At 36.2% G+C, this 12842-nt stretch overlaps 1 long non-coding RNA gene across 1 annotated transcript in view; it reads left to right on the top strand.

The window, feature by feature from the left end:
• Positions 1–12842, top strand: part of LOC145664330 (uncharacterized) — a 1055818-nt gene that overhangs the window by 787179 nt on the left and 255797 nt on the right. Inside the window, exon 6 of the long non-coding RNA XR_014127356.1 lies at positions 3761–3816. This is a non-coding gene — a long non-coding RNA (uncharacterized LOC145664330). The remainder of the gene's footprint in view (positions 1–3760; positions 3817–12842) is intronic.

Raw genomic sequence — 12842 nt, forward strand, 5'->3', positions numbered from 1 at the left:
GCTTATTGTAAAACATGACTGTCCCTACTTGTCCACTTATGTGCTATATGTATTTTTCTGCTACATGTGTAAGAATAAGATATTACCGTTCTGTACATATATTTTTTTTTTTTGCACTTTTCATCCGCCAGATTGGGGCCGCCATATTGCATTTTGCACTTTTAGCACTGAATTCGTACTCAGCAATCACTAAAAGCTCTACCTACCTGCTTTCAGTTCCATAGCGGTTTTTTGAATTTTGTCCGCCATGTTTTATCAACCGTTTTGAATTTTACACCTTTGGTATCCGATTCATACATAGCAATATTGAATGTCTCTATATACCCAATTTCAGATCCATAGCTTGTTGTTTTGTAATTTGTGTCCGCCATGTTGGATCCGCCATTTTGATTTGTTAACATTTGATGTCAGATTCGTATTCAGCTACCTTTTAAACCTATATATATACAACGTCTCAAAACAATTACATTATAACTTCCTATTTTGTTCAGGGTTTCTGGTATTTCGGAGAGTGCCTTGTTCTGATCTTCAAATGTTCGCCAGGTCCCCTACAGGCCCCATTCAAGCGAGATATTTCACATGTGAGGTGCACTTTTTCAACTTTTTCAACGATATATAACACATGCAGATCCCCGCGTACTACTTCTAGTACTTCCCAGTCAGTAGTAGAGCGCTTATATCTGGTGCAAGGGGTCAGTGGTTTGGTGCACACCCACGTGAGTTTGTGTAGGGTTCTCTCGTGGGTTCTCATGTCCGTGGATTCTCATATCATGTCCGTGGGTTCTCATATCATGTCCGTGGGTTCTCTCAGGAATTTCCCGTTCTCTCCCACACTCTTATTCCACAAATTATTTTATAATTCACTTTCATTAATTCATTCACCTTCTTTAGCCTAAAGGGTAGTGCCATCATAGGACGTATAAATAGGAATTTCATTTCATTTACAGAATCGATTGAGAAAATTCAGTTGAAGAAATCGATTGGATAGTATTGGCAACATCGATTGTTTTTCAGTTCATAAATAACTTGAATTCTTTGTGCTGAATAAAGTAACTAAAGTTAAGTTAATAATTTTGTATATAAGGCCTATATATTGGATATATGGCTATGCAGTGGTATTTTTTCTACAATATTTGTACCTGGTATCAGAATTTAAAGAATGCCTTCAAGCAAAACATCACCGGAGGCATGAAAACCAAGGGATGATTTCTCGACGCGAGATGTGTATGCAAAATCAGTTTTACCACCTATGCCGATGTGACTTCCCTGTTGTAGAACACTAGAGTCGCCAATGATTATTTTCAACATAAATATAACCAACGCAAATTAGTTTTGGTGTTTAGGATTAGATTTGAGTTCAATATCTCGATCAGCAGTGATTCTATATGAGACTTGGTCATACAGGTGGGATCCGAACTACAATGGACCCCCTCTGGGAATCGAACGCCAAAGTTGCGTACGCTATCCAAATATTCACGAGGGAGCTCTAGTTTTCGTATTTATAAAATGTTCACCACTATGTTATTCTTTAACGAAAAAGATTCTTAATAAAACTAGCGCACATCCATTTCTCTTCAAATGATTTTACTCACCTCTTTGGTGATGTATCAGTCAATTTGGGAGGTAGAACTATAATAAGTTGTATGTAAAGCACGATATGAACCTTAGCTTATTTGATATGATGTTTACAATGTATCAGACACAAGACAATTTGACAAGTCGACTTTAAAACCCATATATCTATAGTAAATAAGTTAAGTATTACTCCTATAGGTGATACATATCAAGGATTGTAGTGTCAAATTCATCTGTGCCGGAGTGCTTGATGAGATATAAGAGAACCAAAAACATAATATAAGCATAAACACTAAACTAAAATCAAATTACGAACGTTTATTAATGTTTATTTATGAAGAATTGAACATTAGAAACATAACTTTGAACTGTTCTGGTGTAAGTAAAAATTACATTTTTCACATTGCTTTATCTTTGTCAAAATAAACAAGTAAGCATTCTTTCTTGATACTGTACTGGACCGCTTCTCCCCTGTACACCACTGCACATCTCTGTGAAGAGTCTGGCTTTGTGATATTATAAAAAGTGATTTAGTATTGAAGTAATCGTATTGAACTAGCCTAATTGATGTAAGTAATAACTGTGAATTTAAGCCATAATTACTCGATTTTTGGATGCGTGGTGTCTCAGATCCTAAATCTTACTCTATCTCTTCACTCCGGTTTGTTTATTTCTAGTTCTCCATATAGGCTACCTTTGTAAACTAGAAATGAAAGAGGGCCGCGGTGGCTCAGTGGTAGAGCGTTCACCTCTGGTGCTAGGGGTCCAGGGTTCGATCTCAGCCCCAGCCAAGTGAACTTTGTGGTGGACAAACACCGTGTGCGTGGGTTTTCTCGGGGTTCTCCCGTTTCCTCCCACTTTCTTCATTCCACCATTTCATTCATTACTCATCATCACCGTCTCCTTTAGCCTAACCAGCATAATCGTGGGACGTAAAAGTCAAAGATTTCATTTCATTTCATAGAAATGAAAGAAATTGTCTGACCTATTTATTCTTTTCAAGTCATTGTTTTCTATCTTACTTGCTACTCTATCTTCATTTTCTGTATTATAGCCCTAAAAGTCACGGTGGGAGTTGAACAGAGCTATATAAATTGTGGGGTGTTGACCAATGCATAGAATGCCAAATCCCAAGGTTGTTTATTTCTCTCATGTTTTCTTCTTATTATTTTTTCATTGTGTCATACACATAAAATAATTAAAATAACTTATTTTTCACAGTCTTAATGACTATTATAGCTATTATTATGTTCTGCCTTTTTGGCAAATCCTTGAGATAGGAACGCTCTGCGTTTTTTTATTTTTGCCAGTTCATCTTAAGCAAATCGAAGGTGTATAAAGGTGATCAGCTCTTTTGTTATACCTAAAGAATTCATTACCTTCGAAATAGACAGGCTCTCAAAGATAATGCCACCCCTTTAGCCTGAACGAATGCGTGTCAATCGTCATCATCATCATCATGCACATTCTTCTTTCTTTCACAGATCATTTGCCAAAAATTGAAAGTTTTCACATGGGATAAGAAACTTCTGTATTTTGGCGATATACCTAATTTGGTGATTTTTAATTGTTTCTTTCATAGTATTTAATTAAGACTTATGTATTTTTGAAGAAACTAAAAGATTGTGTGCCATCTGAGTTTATATGATTTATATGGTCATCTGAGTCAATACGATTTATATCGTGAGTGATAATTCAAGATATATCACAAATATAGATTCCTTCATTAGGCAATGATCTCCCTCCCATCAGTGACATACGCAGAGGAAGAGTTCCACGTTCGAACTCCCTTTCAACAAGATATTATGAAAAAATGCATACTTGCCATAAATTCTTTGGGAGCTTAAAACCCCCTTGAACTTCTGTGTGCACCAATGTATCCTGCTAATCTTTTCTGATTATCAAGTTTTGACACTGTCCCCTCAATATGCTAAGTTGAAGAATAGTAATAAACATTATGCTTTGTAGAAGATTAATTTGATTGATCTGGAATTTAACATCTATGCCAGCATCGAGACTGTATGAGACATGGATCAACCGATTAAAATGGAGTCCTAACCACATGAGCACCTGCCGGGAATTGAACTCGGGTCGTTTATGCTAACAACGTAGTCACGGCAAGCTAGAGTAATGTGAGGGAAAATATAATGTAAATTTAATTATGTATTTTTTCTATTTATTTCAGAAAAATATCAGCCAACAATATGGGAGTCAATTCTTTGTAATGGAGGAAAGAGAAAAGTAAGTATATTGAGATCCATTTTCACTTCCACATAGGAGATAGTATAATCGGAATACCATGGTAGGTTTACAATAAATGCACTTCTAGTTTAGCACTTTATTTAAAATACGCGTTATGTGTTAATCAATAAGATATCAATATTGTTATTATTTCCATTCAGTTAATGAATTAAAATTATGTCGTACGTTGATTATTACGAGTAGTTAGTTGTCACAATGGTGTCAGCTACCTATATTAAACTATATTCTCTGTTAACAATCATAGTGGTAGACTGTCGTTTCCACTTAAGAACACATTTTAGATCTGATTGATTCGTTTATTCCTTCTATATGTCATAAAACATTGTAGGAACATGTTATTCCAAGAGATACATTGTAAATAGATGATCTTGGCAACTGCTACCTAGGTTGCTACTATTTTGGATTCATACCCATATTAAATTTCCAAACTATGTTATGCATAAGTGTCTGAAGTACTATATAACGACTTTTCCCGAATGTTCGTCGGTCCGTTTATCGACGAGTATCAGACCAAAAACGTTAAGAGATAACAAGATACAATTTACTGCAATCAATTTAGCGTTCAAAAATTAAGTTCCATCTCCTCCGTTAATACTCTATTCAAATGGGAAGTAGTTCAAATTGACGATTTAAGGTTTCAATACTTATCACCACACAATAAAAATTATAATAGCGACAAACTGTTTTCTAAAATCGATTCAGGGTGTCAAGAAAACATACGGTCACAATCAGTAACACTCTACCCGGAAGTGGTTGAAATTTACTACTACTTCCGGTTTTAATACTGATTTCCGTATAGCAAAAACGGTAAGAGAAGACAGATGCAGCATTTTGCAATTGATTCAGCTTTCCAAGAATAGGTTCTATCTTCTCTTTTAATAATATATTTAATCCGGAAGTGGTTCAAATTAACGGTTTCCAGTTTCAACTTTTATCGCCAAAGAACAAAAACAGTCAGACATAGCGAGTAATGGTTGTTTAATATGGATTCAGCGTCAGATCCATCTTTGATCTTGTTAATCTATTGAAACTAGTAGTTTGTAGATGTACTACTTCAAGTTTGAGAGCATTGAATTTCCATAGTTTGAAATTATATCGTGGTTTCACACTATGAAACGAAACTTATTTGTTTAAAATAAGAAATGGGACACGTGACATATCATATTGGACTAGAATTACCCGAGAAACACAATGTTGAAATCGGGTTTCACATATCTTTATTCTGTGCAAAGTTATTGCTTCACATAATGTGTTTAACATGCTTCGGCAAACACAAGCATAAGCGAGTCTTCCCTAAACGGTATCTTTTCTCATTCGTGACTCCTATATAACTTCCAAATCGACGCCTGTTTTGCCTGTAAACTAGTTTGTTTAAACCGATTTATCACTTTGGCAATAGTCGTATGAGACACTACTGACTCTTTATGATTATTCTTTGGTTGAAATACGAGGGGACCTGTGAACTTCGAACTCCCCTCACCCATCATCAGGATGATCTTAATTCGTTCATCAAGGGATACCATTATTTTCTTAGTGTGAAAATTATGTATTACATGCCATTTTCATAATTAAAAAATGGACTTGAATCCAAAGTGGCAGTTACCGAGATGGCCGCCGACAGTGTCACCTATACTAGCAACGTTCCTCTTTGACATAGCATGTTCCTTCAATGTTACATTACGACAGGGATGCAAATAAGCAACAAAATTTTACTAGCCCAAGAAAATAGCTACTAGCCCATATCCCAATCGTGATTTTTATAGTCTTTGCTGTTTATAAACTCGCCCGCACCGATTTGCATCCCTGCATTACGACTATCTCTGACCACCAAATCTCTCCGACCTCTACCATCGCTGTTAAGGTTATAGATACTATACGTCAGGATATTTGCTGAGATCTCTGCATTTTGAGAATAAAAGTTCTGTCTGCATACATTTTCCGAAATTGACCACATTTTCTAAGCTCAAATGTGTTGGCTTCTTAATGTGGTGATAACAATCAATGAAGAAGAGAAATGTTGGCTATCTTCGGGTGACAATCTCTCTCGTAGTACATCACGTCGGCTCCTTTTTCCATTCCTTTCATAAATGTGCTTCCGGTTCTTTCTGTAAAGCATTGTTATGCTAGTTTCTATGAATAATATTGTCATATTTAGATTTTAAATAGTGAGATCTAGGCACACAGTGATTCTTTCCTTATTATTGTTTTTATTATTTTATTTATTATTATCCTTATTATTGGTAAAATTATTGTTTATATTAATCAGTTAGCCATGCTGTACTGTGTGCTGCACTTTGGCATCTCAGAATATGTTAACCCTAGGTAAGGAATTTGTTGAGAGCGTTGGGGCTCCGTAGTTTAGTCTTTAGACCGTTGGACTCGTGTCTACATGGACCCGGGTGTATCCCAAATTTTGGAGTCCACTCAGTGTCGTGAGGAAAACTGGGGAGTCTCGTGAATAAAAGGTCTGAGGGTCACTAGGTCCAGAAAGATTCCGATACGCCTGTTAGAGGACGAAAAACACTGACAATGCATTTGTCGCTCGGCTGGACGTAGTTTGGCCGGTCTCTTGGAGTGGCTCAGACTAAGTATGACCAGAACCATTTCCTGTTGGAACCGGCTTTCGGGTCTGCACGGATCCGGTTCTAGAAGATCCGGTTCTGGAACCGGGTTTTCGGATCCAGGTCTGGAACCGGTTCCGGAACCGGTTCTGAAAACCGGATCTCCAAGAACCGGTTCCTCGGGGGAACCGGTTCCGCTGGAACCGAAACTTTGTGACGATCCCTACGCTAAACCCGAGCTGCTGGACGGCTGTGAACAGTGGGCTAGATAAAATGGTGGAAGCGACAGTCAGGCGCCCAGGCGGCGGCCTCTTGTCTCATCTGGCTAAATAAACTGGGTAACTGGCAAACTCAATAGTTAAACAGGCAAACTGGCCAACTCATTTGGCTAAACACCCACTGGTGGACCAAAATTTTTTTTCTGGGGGCACAAGCGAGTCTGGGCGGGGAGGGCACAAGCGCATGGTCATCTTTGCAGTGTTTTGAAGCTGAAATTTGTGCCTCCTTTACGGGTCTTTGGTGGCTTTCGGATCCAGGTCTGGAACCGGTTCCTAAGATCCGGTTCTGGAACCGGGTTTTCAGATCCAAATCTGGAACCGGTTCCTAAGATCCGGTTCTGAAACCGGGTTTTCTTATCCAAGTCTGGAACCGGTTCCTAAGATCCGGTTCTGGATCCGGGTTTTCGGATCCAGTTCCGGAACCGGTTCTGAAAACTGGATCTCCGAGTTCCGCCGGAACCGGAACTTTGTGGCCATCCCTAGCTCAGACCACAAAAAGCTGCCATGTCAGAGATTAGCTACTTAAGGGATTTGGGACGCCCTACATTACACAGTTATATAAAAGAGTAAAAGTGACCCACTCATCATTGCCTAGGATATATTACTATAGGTGGAGACGTAAAATTTGACAGAAAATTTATCGAAAATTGACTTAAAACAGGCACACGTTGATTTATTCTCTTTCGATAACAATTCCTCAGGAAATCACGGAAATCATTCACAATCTCTTTCATTGTAGATAGTGATGAGCGCAAGAGTCTTGGTCTTGCAGTTTGTGCAAGAGTCTTGCATGCAACACCAAGGCCAAGGGATCCCGGACCAAGAACAAGAACAAGACCAAGACCATACGTGCAAGACCAAGACTCTTGCGCAAGAGTCTTGCACAAGTACCGGTACTATTTGAATATTTTTATAGAATGTAAAAAGGAACGGGAAAAAAATCATTACATCTTTCACTTGAATTTCTTGGCTTCAGTAAAAATGCAGCTGGAGTGAATGTGTTCCCAGTAGTTTATGTAATCTGTGTGAGTCGATCTGCCCCTGTAGCGTATAGCTACAACACATCGGTTTTTTCTGAATTCGTTATTCGCGTTTTCTGTAGTATTACTCGTTTTCAAGCCACACAGGTGCCATCTTGCGCCATGTGAGATATTCTGGTGGTCAAACAGCGTGTGCATGAGTTTTCTTGGGGTTTTCCCGTTTCCTCCTCTTTCTTCATTCCATTATTTCTCATCATCATCGTCTGCATTACCCTCGGTGCATAATCGTGGGACGTTAAACTAGATATTGCATTTCAAAACATATTAGTTGTGTTCTTCTTCCAAAACTAAAGAGAAATGTAGGGAACATCGGTAATTTCGTACACCATAAGTCAGCGTTTTCCAACCTTTTTTAACTTGCGACACACTAAAGGTGTAACTTGAATTCTCACGGCACACCCATATTATATTACTATTATTATTTGTAAATATAAAATACCGTGGTATTTTTCTGTGATTACTGATCTCCTTCTTATAGAGTAGAAAGCTCGATCACGGGTTTTCCCCCGTGGTAAATCATTATGCTTATTTTTCATTCTAATTTTAAAATAGAAAACAATTGCAATGAAATATAGGACTCGGGATTTTTAAAAATCCACTTTCTCTCTCGAAAACTGTATCTAACCTTTCACTAAAAAGGAAGATCACTAAATAACGAACAGATAAACAAGTCTCATATACCTTTAAGACACAAATGTAGGTAATTTGTATGCATGTTTGCTTTGTTGAATTTATTGAATGATATGTTAAAATTACCTACGAAACAGTCTGCAACAATAAAGAAGCAATAATGGTTATGACAATGATAAATACCTTTTTTAACATTAGAAATGTACAGAAAAGTAACACAGTATGAAACTTAAAATTGTAGATTTATAGTAGAGGTTCATAGTAATGTAAAATACAAATATACATTTTCCCCTATGTCTTGCAATTTGGTACCTATAGAATTAATAATTTGTTTCGATTTCCGCGCGACACACCACCGGACCATTCGCGGCACACCGGTTGGGAAACGCTGCCATAAGTGCCGACTACATGGGTACGAACTTGGCTCCAAGGCTCAAACGTCTGTTGCAATTTTTTAACATGTATGCATAAAAGTAATATCGAAATCACATTTTCATTACATTGGCAAAAACTTAAGGCATGTGACGTCCTATTGTTTGTGTCGTTTTGGAGATTTCGAGCTTTTTTGAAAATACTTCGACAGGGGCTTAGGCCTCTTCAGACCGTTTTTCCGCAGAAACAAAAAGATATGGATCACTTTATTTTATGTCTAGTGTCTACCTGCAAAATTTCGTTGAAATCGGCGTGCAATACTTTGCGAATGTTCCATGTAAGTAGGAGTACAAATGACTTTGTGACCGGAGAGTTCGAATTAAAATACTCTAACCTCCGTCAGTTGACGTGAAACTGGTGTCTGCTCGTGCTGTTTTTTATGCTTAGAATCAAATGGTTAACTTTCTGATATCTCGAGTCTGAAGACGAAACCACTCAAGTCACCAACAGTGTTTATGAATGTGTCATAGAGCATCTCTCGATGTCTGAACATTTTTGAGTATCTGAATGCGATCTTTTCATAAAAGTACATTTGTTGGAATAAGACGTCTTTGAACCTTCAGACTCAAGACAAAGAAAGCTACATTCGTCATTCCTAGGGAAGAGATTCATTGCAGTCGAATCAATCATGTTGTACTGTATTTATTAATGAACATTTTCTTCTACAATACTAACAAAATTATAATGCGTTTCAAGAAAGTTTTGCCCTAATAAAACACCCCAAAAAGTAAAGGTTTTTATAAGAAATCCTTAATGTTTTTACAATCTACTTCTTAAAGTTTTTATAAGAAATTATTTATGCCATATATTAGGGTTATTAATGAAATCATTTATTTATAAAATATAAACAAAATCGTGCGAGTCATTTTTGGAAAATTTTTCGAATAAAAACTCACCCCCAGAATAAACTAACCCTGGTAGATTTTCAGAACAAATGAGTTATGCCATATTACCAGGTTATTAATAAAATATTTATTTATGAAATATGAATAAAATCAAATGAATCATTTTCGAAAGAGCTCACTCCCAATAAGCTACATACTTTCCTCAGTATATAAGTCAATATATACCTCTGTATATTTCGATGTATCATACATATAGGTGGGTCGAGCCACCTACGTATGAGTTATAGTTTTTTTGCTCTTTATTAACCACACTTTAAGTTATATTGAGTTCCAACCTTTCAGACTTGGCACATTTTAGTCTCAAACTGTGTACTAAATTTCAGCTCGAACGCCTGAGTACTTTTTACTGCAGCAAAACGCAATCATTACATTCATCATCGTTCCCTAGGAGGATTCTTCTTGTTGTCGAATCAATAAAATATTTTAGTAGCCTTGAACTATTAAAATATAATATGTATTTTCGTTTAATATTAATATCAACATAAAATTAATGAACACTATTTTAGAATATAGTAGACTTCCTACTGTGCGACATATTGTGGAGGAAGGGCAGCCAGATAACAAAAAGTCCAGATCCGGATAGGCTGCAGTTCTATAATTGCTAACTTTTTGCCTTCCTATACAACTAAAGTGCACTTTTTTTTAATACCAAACCTTACTCTTATTCATATTTTCTTACTTCTTAGTACAGGCCAGTACTTTATGAATTTGTTGTGTACTGTACTGTAGAGTTTATATATATATATATATATATATATATATATATATATATATATATATATATAGAGAGAGAGAGAGAGAGAGAGTTTATATATAGTAAAGAAATATTTTATGCATTTTAAGATAAATTTTAATTTTATGATGTGTAAGCTAATTTTAAGAAACATAAAATAATGTATGCTATACATATTCCTACATAGACTACAATTTTAAAATAAATAAAAATAACATAAAACATACTCCTATTTCTTAAATAAAATATTCAAAGTTATTTTACTACTCAATGGTAAATAATTATACAAATGTGAAAAGGTTTGCCTAACATAGTCAAAACTTTCATTAAAAAAAAAACCTTGACAAATGACTGCTTTTCCTGAACAAAGTCGTGCTTTTATGAAGACGTTTCAAGTTGAGTAGATCGTTTGATATTATTCCTCTTTTATTACCGAGTTTTATCTTCTTTCTTTCTTTTCTTTCTTGGAGCTAGACCGGGTAGTCGGTAGACTACTGTAATCTATTATATCGGTAAGTGCTCAAAGCAAAAAAAAATGATAATTTTGCTTCTGAAGGGAACAAGAGTACGGTAATCCGTAGAATATCCGGACTAATAAAACTGGTCCTCGCTTGAAAATAGTTTGAGGATCACTAGTCTACCTACGCGTTAGCAATCATTATTATGTATTAAAATTCTTTAAACAAAAGAGCTTTTTAGCTTATTTTAGTATTTTTTATTTATTTCATTAGCCCGAGGTACAAATACAGATTTCTTTACACATGTAAGAACATCTTTGAGTTAATCTTTTTAAGTACCTTCTTATAATCTTTTTTGAGTTCTATATTATAAATACTCACGGAGAAATGTCCAAAAAATATGATTCTCTTCATAAAAGTCTTAGATCTTCAGTTTTACTACTAAAACGAGATTGAGAAAGGGAGAGAAAAGGAAAAAGAGTAGAGAGATTACACAAACGCATCTCGGAAGAGAGAGAAGGAGATAAAGAAGGGAGAGATGAGAAATGCCTGTCATATTGGAGCGTAAAGTTCTTTTGTGATTTATTTCTGTCTCTTTTGGCCCTTATGAATAGCAGGATGCAGTTTTTGAGAAGTGGAAACGAGAGAAGAGGGGAGAAGCTGTTTCTTCTTGGAGCTTGCAGCTGATGTTCCTTCGAGGTTGAATAGGCAAGGAAAGGGAGAGAGAGAAACTTTTGCATTGTATGATGCGTCGCAGTGTAATAGCAGTAGAGAGACTTGTTCAAAGATCCTGGGCTACTGAGGAAAAAGCAACGAAAGAGAACTTTTATTGATAGGGGGAGGGAAGGGTGCAACAGCACCACGAAAAGCAGTGTATTCAAAATCTCCGCGCACTTGGCATCCATCCCCTCAGTACATGAGAAAACGGCAAAGCGTTTGCGCACCAGAAGAAGACGCGATGCTTCAGGAAAAAAAAAATCTCCTGAGCTTCGATTAGAGTTGAGATGGGGGTGTCAGGGTTACCATCTCAGAAGATGTTCAGCTAATTATTTATATTGATTTTATTATCCGATTTATCTTTATAAATTCGAGTCTGTTTTTGTTCAATCTTCATATCACTAAATTTTTATTTTTAAGTTATCGGTAATATCTTCAAACTATACCATAATAAATAGGGTCTCTGTTAATAGATCAGCCTTTAACATTATAAAATGAATACTGAATCAGAGGATGTTGATGTGTGTGCATGCAAGTTTATTCTTCTCTTCAATTAAATAATTTCTAGCTTCTCGTACATACTACGCCTAATAGCCTTTCAAACTGGACTCCCTATTTCTACTAAGAACACGAGGAAAGTATCCAACTGTAATGGATGTTTTTTTTTTCTTTTTTTCTTTTTAGAAAACCGTAATTAAAAAGTTGGTCTCAATCCATTAGACTATGTGGGGCCGCAGAGGCTCAATGGTAGAGCGATCACCTCTGGTGCATGGGATCCTTGGTTCGATCCCAGCTCGCACCAAGTGAACTTTGTGGTGGACAAACACCGTGTGCGTGGGTTTCCTGGAAGTTCTCGCGTTTCCTTTCATTTTTTTATTCCACCATTTCATTCATTTCTCGTTATCACCGTCTCCTTTAGCCTAGCCGTCGGATGTAAAACTTAAAGATTTTTCATTACACTATGTGAATTCTTGGTCTCTTGACATCAATTAAACTTTTTTTTAGTGAAATTATACATCCTTCAAAATATTTCCCTTTTCAGATAATTATATTTAACGGCATATACCAAAAGAGTCTTTCCATAAACATGAGATTTTAAAATACTCACGCGTAAGAAAAAAATCAATAAAAATTATTTTTGAAGTATGTGAGAAAAAAGGAGAAAGAAAAATCTGAATGAGAATTTGTTTCCTAGAAATACATTTATTTTAAACAAAGCTCCCAATTTTTCTTTACAACATTGATAATATT

Source organism: Thermobia domestica, chromosome 11 (genome assembly GCF_964235325.1).
Source record: "Thermobia domestica chromosome 11, izTheDome1.hap1.1, whole genome shotgun sequence".
NCBI classification, from domain to species: Eukaryota; Metazoa; Arthropoda; class Insecta; order Zygentoma; family Lepismatidae; genus Thermobia; species Thermobia domestica.